Below are 18,291 nucleotides of genomic sequence, written 5' to 3' on the forward strand. Positions count from 1 at the left end.
TTCTCTGGATGCGGCCAAATAGTCTGTGTCAGTTAAACTGGGTAGCATTCAGAGAGAAAGCAAACAGCACTGGCAAGAACCCCCATTTATTTAGTCCCGCCCATGTGCCAGACGCTGTGCTGACTGCCGCACGTGCACGGCCCCATCGGCCCTCTTGGCGAAGTCAGCACTGCTGTCACCTTCATTTCACAGGTGCACAGACAGAGGCACGGGGTTAAGTGGTCGCCATGGACAGACCTTGAACCCAGCGCTGGCCAGCTCCCACGTCTGTAGTCCTAACCACACAGCTGCACCCCCCGCCCCACAGAGCAGGGCTCCTTAGCCTCGGCACTGCGGGCATTTGGCCTGGATAATTCTTCTTTCTTTATTGGAAGGGTGAGGGGACAGCTGTCCTGCGCATTGTAGGGTGCTCAGCGGTGTCCCCGGTCTCCCACTAGGAGCCAGTAGCATCCGCTCTGATCCCCACACATTCTCCAGGCTTCGTCACGTGTCCCCGGGGCAGCAAAAACACCCCCGATCAAGAACCACTGCCACGGAGCAAAGTTTAGCCTCCAGGTACTGCTTATGAAAGCAAACATTTTCAATGTAAGGAAGGGTCATCCATTTTTCAAATAGTAATGTAGGTAATTCTCATAGTTATGTTAGCCACATTATAGACGATTTCTAAAAAATAAGATTCGACAAAACTTTGGAAGAAAAATTATTAAGTCAACATGCCTTCATTGTTTTTTTTTCTGTTAAATTTTTGCCTTTGGGGCCCTAAATGGGTGATTAAGAGAGTTCTGTGATTATATCTTTATTTTCTTTTTTAAGTATATTTTATTGATTATGCTATTCCAGTTGTCCCGATTTCTCCTCCTTTGCCCCACTCCACCCACACTCCCCATTCCGTCCAGCAGTCCCCACACCATTGTTCATGTCCATGGGCCATGCGTATAAATTCCTTAGCTACTCCATTTCCTATACTGTTTCTAACATGGCCCTGTCAGTTCTGAACCCACCAATTTGTACTTCTTAATCCCTGCACCTTTCCCTCCATTCTCCCCTCGCCCCCTCCCAACTGGTAACCATTCAAATGATCGCCACATCTACAATTCTATTTCTGTTCTCTTGTTTGCTTAGTTTGTTTTTTAGATTCACTAGTTGACAGTTGTGAATTTATTGCCATTTTAGCGTTCATAGTTTTAATCTTCTTTTTCTTAAATAAGTCCCTTTAACATTTCGTATAATAATGGTTTGGTGATGATGAACTCCTTCAGCTTTACCTTGTCTGGGAAACACTTTATCTGCCCTTCCATTCTAAATGATAGCTTTGCTGGGTAGAGTAATCTAGGTTGTAGGTCCTTGCCTTTCATGACTTTGAATACTTCTTGCCAGTCCCTTCCAGCCTGCAAAGTTTCTTTTGAGAAATCAGCTGACAGTCTTATGGGAACTCCTTTGTAAGTAACTCTCTGCTTTTCTCTTGCTGCTTTTAAGATTCTCTCCTTATCTTCAACCTTTGGCATTTTAATTATGATGTGTCTTGGTGTGCTCCTCTTTGAGTCCAACTTGTCTGGGACTTCCCGTGCTTCCTGGACTTGTATATCTATTTCCCTCACCAAATTAGGGAAGTTTTATTTTAATATCTTTTCAAATAACTTTTCAGTTTCTTGTTGTCCCTCTTCTCTTTCTGGCACCCCTATGATTTGGATGTCCGTACATTTGAAGATGTCCCAGAGGCTCCCGAGCCCATACTTGTTTTTTTTTAATTCTTTTTTCTTCTTGCTGTTCTCATTGAATGCTTTTTTCTTGCTTATGTTCCAAATCATGGACTTGTTTCTCAGCTTCATCCCCTTCACTGTTGGCCCCCTGCTAGAGTTTTGTTTTGTTCTTTTATTTGGGCCATATTTTTTTCATCCCCTCAATTTGGCAACCTCCCTTTGCGTCTATATATTAGGTAGACCTGCTTTGAGTCCCTGTCTTAGTAGCGTGGCCTAATGTAGGAAAGTGCCCTGTAAGCTGGATGGGGTGGAGCCTTAGGTAATCGCCCGGATGGAGTAACCCGTGTGAACCAGGTGATGGAGTCTCAGATATAGTGCCACTACTCTGTGGCTCTGTGTAGGGGAGGGCTCAGAAAAGGGACAATGGCTGCTACCTGGCCTCTGACTTTTGTCCAGGAGGAAGCTGTCCCCCAGCACTTGCCCTGATGCCAGACACTTGAGTTTCTCCCCGTATGTCACTGGTGCCCTTTCAGCTGCTGCCCTGGTGCTGGAGCCCAGAGGGAGTGAGTCTGCATAAGTCCTAAGTCTGTTGTGGGCCATTGAAGAGGAGACGCCTGAGAATGCTGCAGTTTCTTCAGCCACCCCAGCTCCCACTGGTTTTTACAGCCAGAAGTTATGGGGCACTGCAACCCTGGGCTGGGTGGTCTGGTGTGGGGCTGGGACCCCCGGCTCACAAGATATCCTTCCCGTTTTTATCCACCACATGTGAGTGTGGGACCATCTGTTCCAAGTCTCCACATCTCCACCCCTCCTGCTCATATGAATGAATGAATGTGGCTTCTTTAATTCCTTGGTTGCTGGACTTCCATACAGCTCGACTTCCTAATGCTTCTGGGAGATAACTGTTTTGTGGTTGTAATTTTTGCTGTGGTGGTGAGAGGAGGCAAGCCATGTGTACCTATGCCTCCATCTTGACCGGAAATCCTCCTGTGATTATATATTTACACCAACAAAGACAGGTACAATCTCTGAAAAGATTTTAACAACAGTGCCCCCAATGCCAATTACTAGTATCCTCTAAACTTCAGGCCCCAGGAGAAGGGATGGAAACGCTCTTGTTCCTTTTTACATCCCCTGAACCAAACATCAAGCCTCGCATATTGTCACTGACCCATAAATACTTCTTTGTAAGTGGATGAAGTTATGGTCAACCTAGTACAGGTTTTGAATGCTCTGCCGTAGCCTTGTCTGGACTTGACATTCGTACCTTTTGCTTTAATTAGTGGTACAGATGTGCGCATGATACTTTGCCAATCACATTTACAAATGTAATGAAACCAGAAGGAATAGCTAACACACTGCATGAGGAAGTAGGTTGAAAAAAGCCGCCAGGGTGGGCTGGCGGTTACAAGGTGAAATCGAACATGAACGAACGCCAGAGAGGACAGCGCGCTGTGCGGAGGGTGAGTGACACGCCGGGGCTCTCGGCCAAGGACAGGCGGAGCTGGCACTCAGACTCAGACCTCTTGAGAGCCACCCTCTGCAGGGAGGAGTCAGCCCTGGCTCTGCTCTGTCACGGTAGGGGCACACCTGAGACGCCTTACCCTGTCCACACACCGTGCTCTACCAGGACTGTGTCCGTAGAAGGCAGCCACTGGCCTCTGAGGAGCTCAGCACCCACGCCAGACGAGAGACACGGGTGAGGGTGCTGGAAACAGCAGACCTGACACAGAAAAGACTTAAGGGACTGTAACAGTCATCTTTGGGGATCTGGAATATATGCCCACGTGAAACAGGAATTAATTATGCATTGCCGTGGAGTGCTGAACCAGGACCCCTGGATGCAAGCTACAGACAGAGCAGTATATTTCATCCCAGCATAGTAATGAGCTTCCTAGTGGCGACTTGTCCTACATTGGAGCAGGCTCCCCCAGGAGCACGGAGCCCTCAGTCATCCCAGGGGAGCATGCGGATGACTGCCTGTGGGAGCCTGAGCCCAAACCGAGCGGGAGAAGTGCCAGAGGTTCTCAGGAACGCTTCCTAGCCCTCAGGGTATATGAACACTTACTTACAGGCTGGTAGCGACCTTGTAAGCTACTCTGTGTAATTCCGTTCATCAAAAGCATGATCTAATGCACACAGCCAGTTGTGGGGTAAATAAAATAAGCAGGAGGGGGAATCTTATCATATGCCACATAGAATAAGAACCATTTCCTATGTTCCGAGCACTGTATAAAGTACTTCACCAGCACTATCCCATCTATTCCTGGCTAAAAAAAAAAAACATGAAATAGGAACTGGGATCATCACCATTCTATAACTGAGGAAACTGAGTCACAGAGAAGTGAGGTAACCGGTCCAAGATCACATGGCTAGTAATCCCAGCCTTGCTATTGGACCAGGGTCCGTCCAGGTTACAAAGCCTATTTTATAACTGCACAGCGCACCACCTCCTCCTTCCAGCAGGGGCGCACTCTTCTGTTTGGAAGGCCAGCCATCCCTCGAGGCTGAGACATACTGCTGTAGAAATGCAGATACCTAGAACAGCTTCCACATGAGGCTTTAAAATATATTGTTTCAAAAACTATTTGCAGTTTTTCTATGACCCATGCTATCACTCCCTTCAAACGACGCAAATTGCTATGAGTTGACTTTAAGTAAATGAACAAAATAGAGTGTTTAGAGGGTTGTGTGTTTTTTTAAGTCTGTAGAAGACTGGTAATGACATTGCAGACACTGACTGGTTCTATAAACGAAGGGACTAGAACCCAGGCCTCCAGGCGGGAACTAGAACCCAAGCACCAGTGTGAAAACAAGATTGATAATTTCCATTTCCACAGATTCAGGAAATCCTAGTAGTCACGTTTTTTTGAACAATAATATCATTAGAGACTGTGGTCTCTTCTGATCAGGAGGATCTTGATGGATTATCTTCTCTTTTATAATTTTCTTGGTGGATGTTTCATAAAACCAAACTGATTTTTAAAACCATTTTCTCTGCCTTTATTACTTTAGTGCCAAAAAGACCCTGCAAAGCTCTAAACTGTTCCGCCGGAGAGCAGGGCATTCAGTCTATGACTTAGGCATACAGAGGCATGCCGCTTGTGACTGCAGCTCCGACTTAGGTGAGGGGAACTTCAACTTGCCACTTGAAGCCGGTGGCTTCCTGTTCTTGGGTGGCGCTGCTTCATGCTCGCCATCCGAGACGATAAGCCGCAGAAGACGTGAAATCCAGTTCAGCACTTCATTTCCAACTTTAACGCTGCCTCGGTGCTCACGTGCACGTCAACACTTCATGAAGGTCGTAATTCTGGGTTTGCCATTCCTGCCCAGCATCGAGGCAGTTGTAGGAGGAACCAAACACATCATAGGACTTAAAAGGGCAGAGGTAGTTTTGCCAAAAGACAGGAGTTTGGGCCCAAACGTCTGTTCTTTATCTGTCGATGGCCAGGGCCGTCTACTGCTAATGAAACCGTCTTGTGCTGCGTATTCCCCTCCCACCCAGGCAGGTCTGAAATAGCTTCCCTGTGGAGCCTCTTACCGTCACACGTGCTCATCGGGGCACCATTCTGCCACGGCCAGTCGTGGCCCGAAGAGCGTTTATGAGACTCTGTGAAGTGGAATGGAGAGCAGCGCATGTTTTATTCACAGACTTCCCGTTTTCCCATTTCTCCACGGGGGACACGTTTGTTAAAAGAGTGTTCTCAGTGTACTTGATGGTGGGGACTATTCTAAACCCAGAACCGAGACACGTCCTAAACAAACACGTCACGGGAGACATCCCTACAACTCTGAGACGCGCAGGGTGTGGAACTGTGAACGCACACCTGCCATCACCCGTGAGCTACCCAGGGTGCAGGATCTGTTAGGCTGTCTGGGATATTCGGGCAGAAGAGGAGGAACTGACCTGAGCAAGAAGCACCCTGTGCGTATCGGGGAGCGCGCCAGGGCCCCTGTGTCAAAAGCCACGTGACCTCAGTCTCTATCCGCATTCACAGTTCTGATGGGTGTACCTGGCCTTCTCCTGCCACCTTTAGGACGCGGTGGCTGACGGGTCTGAACCCCTGGGGGAGGAGGAAGTAAAGTATGGAGGAGGAAATGGAAGACCCCTAAGGCACAGCCTTATTTATTACAAAGGTAGAGAGGAAATACATCACTATTAAAGCGTCATTTCTTCATGATGTGCAGCCTTTAAGCACAGAGATCTGTTACCTTCCCTTCCCCGTCCCTGCCCCGCCGTTATTTATGAACGATCCCACAGATACGTCTCACATCTCTGAGATAAAAGGAAGCTTTTCGGTGCTGCGGAAAAGAAATATTTAAGCCAAATTGAAGGCCTTAGAAATAAGTAACTGCATTTGAAAGTCACAACCATATTGAGCAATAAACAATTTATGGAAGGAGCCCAGAAAAAATGTTTTTTACAAAATTGAAAAGCATAGCTTCTGACAAGTATTCTTTATTCATGAGTGCAGCAGGATTTCTCAACAAACGCAAAAATACAAAATAAAATGCAAGTATGACATATACATTTCTCTTTGAGGCTTGGCCAAAAAAAAAAAAATCTAGGTAGATATAAGGTTAATTGCAAAGGTCAATTCTATGATCATTTCTACACTGACTGAGAAAACAGAAGTCAGGATTATGTGAAACTACAAATGACCCAAAATCATTGACAGTTGACTAGGGAAGTGTTTTGGCCTCTGACTTGAATAGAGGTGAGTGCTGGGGGATGTAGCATTTTGATTTTCAAAAAGGTAAGGAAGTGTCGTAAGTGCAGTCCAGGCGCCCAAGCCTGGAAGCTTCTCTTGTTCCCCTTCCCTCCCTCGTAGCTCCTCTCTCCCTGTCCTGAGGTGCTGCTGGGCCTCACTGCCCAGACCAGACCGGACCCAGGCTCACTTCCAGCTACATACACAGACAACCTAGAGCTCCTGTGATTTTATAAAAGTGCGGGTGCGGGGCTGAGGGGGCGCAGGACCAGGCGGGGATACACAGAAGGTCAGCCCGGCAAGTGTGTGCCCCTGTAGCACAGCCCCAGGTCTAACAGTCCCCAAACTGCCTGGCACCAGCAAAAACAAAAGTGCCACCTCTCTTACACATCTGTCTGGTCCCGAGGCAAACTGGAATATGAATTGTTTCAAAGGATTCTATGCGTGTAAAGTGAATAGCAGTCAACGGAGCTATAATAAAGGAGATGAGATGCCATCGATGAACTTGAAATAATGGTTTTCCTCGGAGCAGCACATTATGTCTTCTCTCTTCTCCACCCCTCCCCTCCCATGGCCTCCCTCCAGGATAATCTAGCATTTTCTCAATGTAATTTCGAAAGGGAAGCTCCCTACATACCTCTCCAGAAAAACTGAGAAATTCGTAGACAAAAACACTCTTCTTTCTTTTCAGGTGGACGTGTTGATAATGTTTTCTTAGAGTCCCTGGTGTGTTGCTGGCCGGTTACTACGGCCGTCCCCCCTCCAGGGTCCTGTGCATTTTTACGGAACGCAGCGGTTTCCCTGGCCGGAGGCCGGAGCCGCAGCACAGGGGCCTCGGGCACCGGGAGCCGCGCCTCGCGAGGTTTCCAGCGCGCTCTCCACGTGTTCGGCGCCGCTGGCAGCAGCTCTTCTCCTGGCTGTTACTGCATTGGCCCGTGGGAACATTTTAGGTCTCGACAAAAGTTTTTAAATACAAGTGTGACTTGCCGTGCCAGAAAAAGTCACTTTCCTGACTCTCACTCGGAGGACTGGCTTCTGCCACAGCCTTGCTCACGTCACCCCTGCTTCTGGAGGAAACCACATTTCAGCGGGACTGTCTCCGATCCCGTTTCCCTGGAGACGGCTCCAGACTCCTCCTCCCGAGTGAGGCCTCACACATCACCTCTGGCACCCCTAGGTGTCACTGCCCGCCCCCCAGGACTCGGCTGTTCTCCCCGAAACGAAACGGCATTAGTGCGCCACGTGGGAGGTGTTTCCGCCAGGGGCGGCGGTTGGAGAGGCGGCCGTTTCCTCTCCCCGACTGCGCCATACCTGCTTCACGGCGGACACAGGCCGGGTCCCTTTCCTGGGCACAGAGGTCCCCACTCTGGATGGTGGGGCTCACGGGCGCCGACGGCCTGATGCTGTAGGCCCCCGCCCCTGAGGCCGTCCACAGTGCCAGCGCGATGCTGGAATGTTCTAAGCCCACACCCCCAGGAGTGTGTTGGCCGCCGGACACGGCCCCAGACAGACGAGAACCCCCGGTGGTCAGGGCGCTCCCGGGAAAGGAGGGGCTGCGAAGGGGCAGGCCAGGGGCTGGAGAGCAGGCCCGGAGCCTAGAGATGAGAACAGGGAGTTAGGAAGGGGGGCGGGAGGGAGCAGGAAGGCAGAATCGTATGGAAAAGGGAAAAAGCTTTTAAAAAATGTGAATAACTACATTTTATGTTTACTCCTTGGAACCTAAATGGAGCTTTGTGATGTGCTGGGACAAGTAGACTTATTTTTAAACGGCATTTAGGCTCGGCTTTGAACGTTGAAGCGCAGCCCACGTGAGTTTCTGCGCGCTGCGTGAGCAGCTGCGAGAAACGCGGGACTTTCCAGGACAACTGACCCCGGCCTCCAGCTCTGAACTCGGCGCCAGGCGCCCCTCTGGCAAACCTGCTCTCTGCGCCCCACCGGCGAAAAGATCTTCTGTTTGACTTTCGCCATCTGCCTCCTCCTAACAGATCCAACCCAAATCCAAAGCGCGAACAGGTGGATCGAGGCCCTGGGGTTTGGCAGGTTCCTGGGGAAAACGAGAGAAGTTCGTTAACTGTCAGCGCTTTGAAACACTCATTTGCAAGTTGAACCGCACCGTCGTTCTCCGAGTATGCCTTCCCAGGGTGAGACGTATGAATATTGGGCACTCAGGAAATAGGCTGATTTAGAAGGGATTCGAGTCCTTAACGAACGTTTCCTACAGACTCCATGATGACTGCACTGTTTTTGCCATTTAAAGTAGTATGCCCTGTTCACTGCCATTAGCGTGCACTTTTTAGAGATTCACTGCTACACGGTACAGCGACAGCTGTCTTTACGCGGATATCTACAGATTCAGCACCCAGAGGGTCTGCGCTAAGAATCAGAACATGCTCATTCAAACACGACCCCCCAGGCCAAGACTAAAACCAAAATGCAACAACCTCCCACATTCGGCCGAGTGCTATAGAAATTCCTACACTGCCACATGCATGTGATACAAGAAGAATAAATTATATCAAAATGGGACATTTTGGTCAATCTCGTAGCTTGCTACCATGTAACGCAAGCTGAAGATTTACATGAAGACTGGAGAGGACCAGGACAAAGGTGGTGTATCGATCTGCTAGGGCTGACGTAACAAACAGCAGAGACTGGGAGCTCGAACAAGGGGAGTTTATTTCCTCACAGTTCTGGAGACTGGAAGTCTAAGATCAAGTTGTGAACAGCAAGGGTGTCTTGTGAGGCTCTCCCCTTGGGTTCATGTGGCCCCCTTCTCTATGCGCATTCACATGATTTGTTTGTGTGTGCATGGGGGAGGGGGCAGGGAAGGAAAGGAAGAGGGAGAGATCTGGTGTCTCTGCTTACAAGGATACTGACACTAATCCTGTCAGATCAGGGCCCCACCCCCTATGGCCTCACCTAACGTTCATGCCTTCTTTATTCCAAATACAGCCACAGTGGGGGTTAAGGCTTCCACGTAAGAATTTAAGGGGCATGAGGGACATAATACATTCAGTCCATAATGGTGACATTTCAACCCATAAAGCTACTAAGGTGTTTTTCACACTTAGATTGACACAAGCGCTAAGGAACCCCTGAATGCTGGCTGGACCCACGGAGTTTAGGTGGCTTTCCCGGTGGTCACACAGGAGCTGACTGACCGAGACGGGGTTTTGGGGTCCCGTGCCATTGTTCTTGCCTGCACAGTGCGGTGCTCCCCCACCCTCCCTTCGCCCTGGCAAAGTGTCCGTACTGCTTTGGCGGCCACTGCTTTTCTCGTGTGTTAGCAAAGTCTGTTGCTGTCTAGTCTTCAGAAGTACCAAAAACAATCGAGGTTTTTCTCTCCACTCTTCTGCTTTACGTTCTGGTCCATGTCACTTTTGTTTAGATTAGTGGCACAGAATCATTACTGGTCTCCAAGCCTTCACTCTCTTCGAGCAGGACACAACTCTCGAGCAAGACTCGACTCTCCGTAATAATCCCCTCGGTTCCAGGACTGGAATCCTGAGGGGCTTGAGTTGAGGTGTCAGGGCGGTCGTGCAGATGGAGCTGAACCTGCGGGGCTCCCCCTTCAATCCAGCGTGCACGCCTCGAGCCCGTCGCCCACCGGGAAGAGAAAGGGTGCCGAGCAAGGGCTCAAGGCCATTGCTGGGAAGAGCAGCTAGGGTGATACCTGCTAGCTGCTGTAACAAAAACCACCAATGTCAGTGGTTTAACGCAGTGCTATGTCTTGCTCACATCACAGTTCGGCTTCATGGCAAGTGGTCCCTCTGAGCGTTTTTCCTCTGAGTGGTGTCTCAACAATCCAGGCGGAGACATCTGTGGCTCTGCCTCCGGGGGGAGAGGCAGAGCCGTCTGCTCGGGGTCAGCAGCAGAGCACAGGTGGAAAGTGCGGAAGGCCTTCTGGTGTGTTTTACAGTCACTGACAAAAACGGTGTCCACTCCTTCCCACGGCCTTTATGGGCCAGGACCCTGCCGTAGCACCCCAAGCTCACGGCAAGGGCGCCGGGGAAAGGCCCTCTTTCTGTGTGCCGAGGAAATGGGACTCATTAGTGCCCGGCCAGTCTCCAACTCAGCTCGAAAACCTTTTCTTCACTGGCAAGAAACACCCTGGTGCTGAGGTGGGTTCATCTGGCTAGGTGGCACTGGGGATGGGGCAGTGGAGGTCGCAGACCACGAAATCATTCTCAGGAATTCCACTTTAGCTATACCATGAAACGCAAACTCTTTAACAAGTCCCAGGAGACGTAACGCAGCAGTGCTGTATCGTGGTGGTCAAGGGCATTCTCCCGGGGATCAGACACTCAGGGTACAGGCCACTAGTGCTGCTGGTCCCAGGCTCACACACTGCCCACGCCCACCCACTTCCGCGGACACGGGTGTCGCTCTCCCCGTCGGGTGACTGGCTCCTGCAGCACTGGCCGGGGGTCAGCGGTCAGACGCTGGAGTCTGCTTGGCTTTCAGCCAGTGTACCTGACTTTCCCCGAGCAAGGCACTTAAATTCCTGGGCAAGTTACTCATTGGGCAAGTTTGCTCATTTGAAAAGTGGAGGTAATAATGCCAATCTCAAAGGATTTCCATTTGATTATCTACAGAAAGCATTTCACACCTCCCCTAACACACAGGAAGCCCACAATAAAGGCTAACTACAAATATTACCAGAAGGAAATCCGGACTATGCATATAGTCTGCGTCCGTACTACCCCTAGCCAACAAAGGTAACTGCAAAATCACATTTTAGAGTAACAACTTTTAGGTGATAGGAGGTAGTTTAAAAAACAGCAGGTTTGGGATGCCTCAGCTATGTACAAACTGTGAGTCTGGCCAAGTAACTCAGTGTCCTTCTTTAAAATACATGCCTGTCTCCTGTGTCACAAGGCTGGTGTCAGGACCACCTGTGTCACAAGATAACACGTGGCGGCGTCCGGCAGAGGTCTCGTGACCCAGGAGGCTCTCAGTGCCCCTTGCGGAGCAGCTGCTCTCAAACGGCCCCGCACTGGGAAGCAGTGTTCCAAACTACACGAGTGGGAACCAGCCACCTTAGAAGGACAGGCTGTAAGAGAACACATGATTGCAGTTCCAAGCAGATGCTGGTTAGGGTGACTTTTGATCTGTGACCTTTGTCACCCCCCACCCCCAGTTTGACAACAGCTTCTCTGATGCCTCTGGCCAAACGGTAACGAGAAGACTCAAGGTCTCTTCATTCGGCAACTCTCAGCCCACGTCGTGGTGATAAGGCCCTAACAAATGGAGGGACTTATAAACAGGAGTGACCCAGTAAACAAACAGGCCTCTCCCTCCAGCTGCCATGTCCGTCTGTGACAGGGACTGGCACTGCACTGTCAAGCACGCCCATTTCAATCTGAGCAGTGGCGGTGGCGAGAGGAGCATAAAAGGAATTCCTGATTATCCAGATCAATAGCGGTGGCCCCTGGGGACACACGCAGAACCCCCGGGTCGCAGATGGCAGGAGCTGCGTGATCAAGGGAGGAAGAAATAGCATCGACGGAGCTTCCTGACTGAGGATGACAGAGAAATGGAGAGTTCTGCCCTCCGTGATTAACTATGTGTGGCTGGTATTTCTTTCTTTTCACTATTTCCGGGAGCTTTACCAACAACGCTTGTCCTCATTATTACGCCGTTCTGTACCTGGACCGCCGTCTCGTCCCTGTGGCTGTTCTGTTGGATTCCTGGAGGCTCAGCACAATAATGTTCAACAATGATGATTTCCCCGATTTAATGTGAGAAGTAATAATCACCTGAGCCGCAGGACCACTTAGCTGCCTCTCAGAGTTAAACAAACTCTAATTATTGCCTATTAGTGCCGGCCGGGCTACAGAGGAGGAGAGAGGGTTGAAGTTCTGAGAGACACACAGCACGCATCGTGGGGTGGGAGGGGCACAGCACACGTCATGGGGTGGGGGGGCGGGGGGAGCCAGGGCGGCCCTGCCCCTTCCTCGAGGATGCGCCCTTCTTCACTTTAAAACTGTACTCTTCCTACATAGGGGGCGGGGGGCAGGCAGTGTTGCAATGACATTTTTTTTACCTTAAATGGAGATTAATACTGGATGATTGGTTGGATGTATTTAATATTCTTATTTGGCAAAACCAAAAGTCGCCAACCCTAAGGGCCCCCTTTCTCTGCTTTGACCAGTCCTTGAAATCTCAGAGTCGGGAACTCTTCCCTGTAACATCCCAGCGCAAAATCCCTAGGTGGTCAGGGCTCCTCCCCATTTCACGGGGTATCGGTTCCATTTATGGAAGTGCTCATTATTAAAACGTATTCATTTTATTGATCCAAAATCTGCCTTCACATATTTACAGTCCTATTCTGGTCCTCCAGTGCTACACGAAATAACTCACATCCCTTTTGTCACGGCAGCCCTTCCAACACGTCAAGTGAGGCGTGTGGTCTCCCAGGTGGCCTCCGCCCTGGGAACGCGCACGGGCTGACAATGGTTTCTACTCCGTGGTGACCCCCCCAGTCACTCCTTCACCTCCACCTCTCCATGATGTGCTCCTGCAAAAGAAGGGTCTGGCACATCCATCTCCAACTCAGAAAAGTCACCGGATGTTGGAGAGGACATGCAGACTGCGAGTTTTCCGACGGCATTGGCTTCCCCACCATCCGCCTCCAGACACGCTCTCTCTCCCACAGACACAGGCACCAGCCCACCCCCTTGTCTCCCTCCCTCCTCAGGCTTCTCCGACCCCGGCCCTCTCTCCTCTAGATGCTGATGCCCGGCTCTCTAGGTCGGACTGCTCTCCAAAGCCCACCTCCTCCACCCAACCTTCTCAAGTTCACAGCTTGGTATTGTGCACTTCTCCATCCCCTGACTTCCCCTTAAACGGGCTTTCTGTTGCAACAGCAGCACTAACGATGCACTGACTTGTGTTCCCGTTGGTTCCAGTAGGGCGCTGTAAGATCTGTAACTGCACAGACTTGCTCTTGAATAGCCCTGTAGTGTCCGCCACAGTGCTATGCACACAGTTTGATGTTCATTAACATTTTGTCCAGTCGAATTAAATGCACACAACCTATCAAATGCCCTTTGGCCAGGATTCCCTGAGTTTGCCAATGCAACCCCCTTTTGGATTTCTCTTGAGTTCAATCCACACTGTCCAATAAAAACAGCTACCCCTAGTGTCACATGGCAATTCAGTTTTAAACTCACATGCATGGAAGTTAAATAAAATTTACCGTCCAGCTCCTCAGCCTCACTGCCACACTGCCAGCGCTCACCAGCCACAGGCGACTAGGAAGGGGGCGGCACAAGCGTGCAACGTTTCCGTCACTGCAGACAGTTCCGTGGGAGAACGCGGCTCCAGACACTGTCCCAGCAGCAGAAGCACCACCTTCCGTGCGGTGTGATGAGCCACTCCCCACGGCCGGCAAACAGCAGGCGGGCCTTTGGCTAGTTAAACTCCCCAGGCCTTTTTTGAATGAACAGCTTTCAAGCTAGACTTCCCTCATACTGCACTTCGACAGCTACTTTGGGGGACTGAAGGTAATCTTCCCATGTCGGGCCCCAGTACAGTTACCCTTCTCTGCTGCACCTCCTCTATCCAGCCGATCAAGCCCTTTCCTTTTTAATTCGGGCACGTCTTGAGCTACCCTGCCCTCCATCTGTGTCACCTACACATGTCTACGTACTTCCTCTGACTTCACATTCATTGTTGTGTAAAATGTTGTCTACAAGTAGGGTGACCATACAATTTGTCATCCAACCCAGGACACTTTTCAGAATGAAATGAAATGCTGTAAAAAAAAATATGCTGAGACACAGGCACTAACTGGGACCCTCTGAGGCTTGATGGGTGGAATTTTTTTCACAAAAGGTCACACCCAGAGCTACTGCTCATCAATGAAGAATTAAGACCGAGCTGGGCAGAAGTCTGTTAATATGTTGATTAAAGCCTGTCTGATCTGGGGCCATGTTATTCCACTGAATTCATGAGACTACTCTGAGAAGTAAATATGTTAAGTTCAAACTAGCTCACTGTTTTCAACATGCAGTAGTTAAAGCAACATGGGATTTTTTATATGAGAAGGAAATACAAGTGAACGTAAAATGTATGGGTCCTGTCTGGTTGTTACATGAGGACTCCAGGGGGTCACAGAGAAGTGCCTCGCATGTGATTGGCTGACAACGACTTCAGGCTCCACTTTAGGATTCAAACAAGAGGAAGGAACATATGTAGCAATTCTGCCTGGGAAGTCATTCGACATACATTACTTTACTTGTGAAAGTGTCAGCGTGGAAGACATCTACAGCTTACAGCAACCATTCACTATCACTTGCCTTACATCCATGGCTGCTGGACCAACAAAACCTTGGGAAGATCCTAACCCCCGGAACACGCGCCCTGTTTTTTAAAAAGAGTGAACACAGACACAAGTGTGGAGGCTTCCAGAATGAAGAAGGTGATTTAGCACTGGCAAGCCCACATAAAAGTAAAATAAAGATTTATGTGGAGGTCTGTTTTCATGGATTTTATAGAGATATATAAATCAATGGAGGCAAAAATTGGACAAAATGTCCCATAAATTAATGTTGCTAAAAGTCAGATCAAGGTCGTGGCCTAGGGCGGAAGGAAAGACGTGAAAGCGAAACATCAGGCTGAAAGCGGGGAAAGAGGCCAACTGTGGACTCCGCCTCCAGCCCAACGGCCCAGGAGCCCTGGTCAGGTCCATCTTCAATGTGAACTCGTGTCTTCATTCATTCAAGACACAACTCTTGGCCCCAGAACAGCCCGGGAAGGAGTACGTAGTGGCCCCGCCCCTCAACATCCACATGGAGAGACTTGAACCCAAGAGTTCTCTCCTTTTAAAATTCTATAATGCTACGTGGAAGTTTAGAAGGAAACACTCAAGGCTTCTTTTATCCATTGAGAATGGGGTCCTCATTTATCATTAAAATGAACTCTTTCTGGATGTGTCTCCACAGTGTGCAGCAACTGTATACAATGCATCTTTTCTACCTTTAAGACGTGAGGCATTTTTAGGACACTGCATAGTATTATTCCGTATGTGCCTTATTTTTTCATGTTTTTCTCACATAGATTCTTTTTCCTTAGACTTGAAACTACGTATTTGTAATTAGGTCTTTACAAGTGAAGCATTACTTCTCCAACAAAACTGAAGATTATATTGTCTCTTAAAAATACTTATTTTCCTCTGCTGCCAAGATAGACAGGGAAAAACAACTTTCTAATACAGAATTTCTGGGCTGAATATGTGTTATTTTATTTTGCTCTTTATTTTAATTCCCCAGCTAACAGCAATTCGCAGGCAGTTAAGAAGCCCAATGTGATCAATTTTCCAAGTCCTTTGTTTTTCATTAGGATGATCCTTAAGGCAGGTGGCCTTCAGTTAGTTTGGTGACAGCCCTGGCTAATGTTTTAATGATCCCTCGCAAGGAAAACAAAAACGAGGAAAAAGTGCGGTGGAGGGGGATTTACAGCGGTGAAGGGCAGGAGCCCACGGAGCACCGACCTGGATGCTCTGGCTAAGCTGGGTCAGGCAGGGAGACGGAGCGCACACCCTCGCGCCACGCAGACATCTGCGAGCTGGAAGGAGACACCGAGCATCCCGGCACTGCCTCCAAGTCCTGGGAGTGCTTGCCACAAAGAGCAGCCCTAATCCGATATTCCCAGACACACAGGAACTTGTCCAACGGCCCGGCTATTAGACTATTGCAACATCTAATTTTTGAAGGCAGGACTACACCGAAATACTCGTGACGTGAATGGGAAGAACATCGTCTCTTGCAACTGCCTTTAACTGTTCTCTCTGCTTCCATCTTGCCTCTCTGCCGCCTAGTTTACATACAGCAAGCAGAATGCTCTCCAAGAATAAACTGGCTTATATCACTCTTGCTTAAAGCCCTCTAAAGGCTTCCTGTTGCCATTAGAATAAAATGCAAAAATTCTTTACCATGGCAAATAAACCCCCCCTCCACGATCTGGGCCCTGACCACTTATACTTTACACTTCATTTGCATGAAGTAGAAACCCAGCTACAATAGCTTAAATGTAACACAAACAAGCAAAAGATTACACACTTTACCCTTAACCAAGTAAAAGATTTATTTCTTTCCCACGCAACAGGCGAGAGGTTGAGAGCTAGTACAGCTGCCCGACACAGTATTCAGGGAACCACATGGTCTCTGGCCTCCTGCTCTGCCATCCTCAACATGTGGCTTTCGTCCTCATAGGTGCAGAATGGCTGCTCTCTCCCAGCACTGTGTCTATATTCCAGGCAATGGGAGGAGGAACAGCAAAGGACGAAAGCACATCCTCAGATGTCAGCTGAGTCTATGCCTTTTAATCAGGAAAACAATCGTTTCCCCAGCATCTCCATGCAAGCGGTCTTCATCTCGTTGTTGAAGACCATGCCACAAGGCTCTTGCAGCTGCAGAAATCCAAGGGTTGTGGTTTCTTGTTACTTCATTTCCTGATCTTTCCCTCCATTCTCCAGGCTCCAGCCATCCTGGCCCCTCTGTCCCTCCGACTCCCCTTCCTCGTTCCTATCTCTTGACCTCAGCTCTTGGGTTCCCTCTGCCTGACCGTCTTCTCTCCAAAGGGCCGCATAGATCCCGCCCTCACCTTGGTCGAGCAGCAGCTCCTACAGACAGCTTATCAGTCCCCATCCCATCTCCAGTCTCTCTCTCTAGCTTTCATTTCATTCCATTTTTGTTGTTGTCACTTTACTTTCCTCATAGCACTTCTTCATATTTGAAATAGTTCAATAGTTCATTGTTTCTGTGCTTTGTTCCCACCTGCATCGCTAGACGACAACCTCCTAACACGGAGGTTCCCTGTCTCCTCTGCTCCACGGAGGAGGAGGGCCTGAGCTAACCGTGTGATCGGGACTTGGGGGGTGGGTCAGTGGTCTCCCTGACCTCGCCCGGATCTGGGGCCTTCCTCTTCACTGCACTCTTCTTCACTCGTCCTCAACCCTGAAATGACAGACTGCTGCTTGGTTCTGTCTGAGTTTTTCACTACAGTTCATGTTTCCTCCGGTTTCCATATTGTCTAGTCAGCTTTCATAAGCATGGTTTCCTTGGTCATCAAATGCATGTGAGGCAGTGATTTCCAGTCGTTTGGTGCATGCATCGGACTTTTGACTGCCCATCATTTATAAGCCTCTGCCTTTAATTGCTGTGAATACTTGTGCCGGGAACAATTTTTTCACATGTTCTGCCTTCTAGGGACCATTATTCAAAATTTGCCTTGTACCCTTTCTTTCTTACAGTCCAAGAACAGACATTCAAGAATCCCTTATGAAGTAAATAATTAAAACGTTAAGTGTTCACACTGTGCTGTGAGACAAATCTCTATGTCTTTGAACACAAATACTTCTGACCATCTGATTTTTGTTCTGATTCGAACTGGGCAGACACAGGCAATGACCTTAACATGACTTCCCTGCCCCACCTCTTCCTTGCATCCCCGTGACACCTTCCGAGGAGCACGAGAGAAGGGCTGCATTCTCCTTAACCCTAAGACTTAACATTCATTATGCTCAAAGCATCTACAGGCTTTTTTCTTGGTGTAGATTTTTTCCCTTTATATTCATTTGTCCCGCTGCAGGGACAAAAAGCTAGGAGAACAAGAAAGACAAAAGAATGCACCAAGCATAGAAATCTTTTTCCCTTTCCCTCATGGGCATAGATGAGTACCCTTTCACGACCAATCTTCTAAGAATTCATTTTCTTTCCTTTCTCACTGCACTGAACAAGGCTGGGGAGCGCGCATTATCTGGGTGAAGAAGTAAAAATAGTGCTAAACCAGGATGTGTCCTTCCTCAGAAGCCTGAGTCATGGTACGTTGAAAAAAATCATCAAATTATGCCATCCTGGGGCTTCTTGCTACAGAGA

At 49.0% G+C, this 18,291-nt stretch overlaps 1 protein-coding gene and 1 pseudogene across 1 annotated transcript in view; one reads left to right on the forward strand and one right to left on the reverse strand.

Moving 5' to 3' along the window:
- The window catches only part of LOC123825985, a 32,005-nt pseudogene extending 22,666 nt beyond the window's left edge, over window positions 1-9,339 (reverse strand).
- The window catches only part of CDH20 (cadherin 20), a 172,918-nt gene that overhangs the window by 7,754 nt on the left and 146,873 nt on the right, over window positions 1-18,291 (forward strand). The gene's annotated exons all lie outside the window — the stretch shown is intronic.

The sequence above is a fragment of the Phyllostomus hastatus genome, unplaced genomic scaffold (genome assembly GCF_019186645.2).
Source record: "Phyllostomus hastatus isolate PE091 unplaced genomic scaffold, TTU_PhHast_1.1 phas_contig_80, whole genome shotgun sequence".
Lineage (NCBI taxonomy): Eukaryota > Metazoa > Chordata > Mammalia > Chiroptera > Phyllostomidae > Phyllostomus > Phyllostomus hastatus.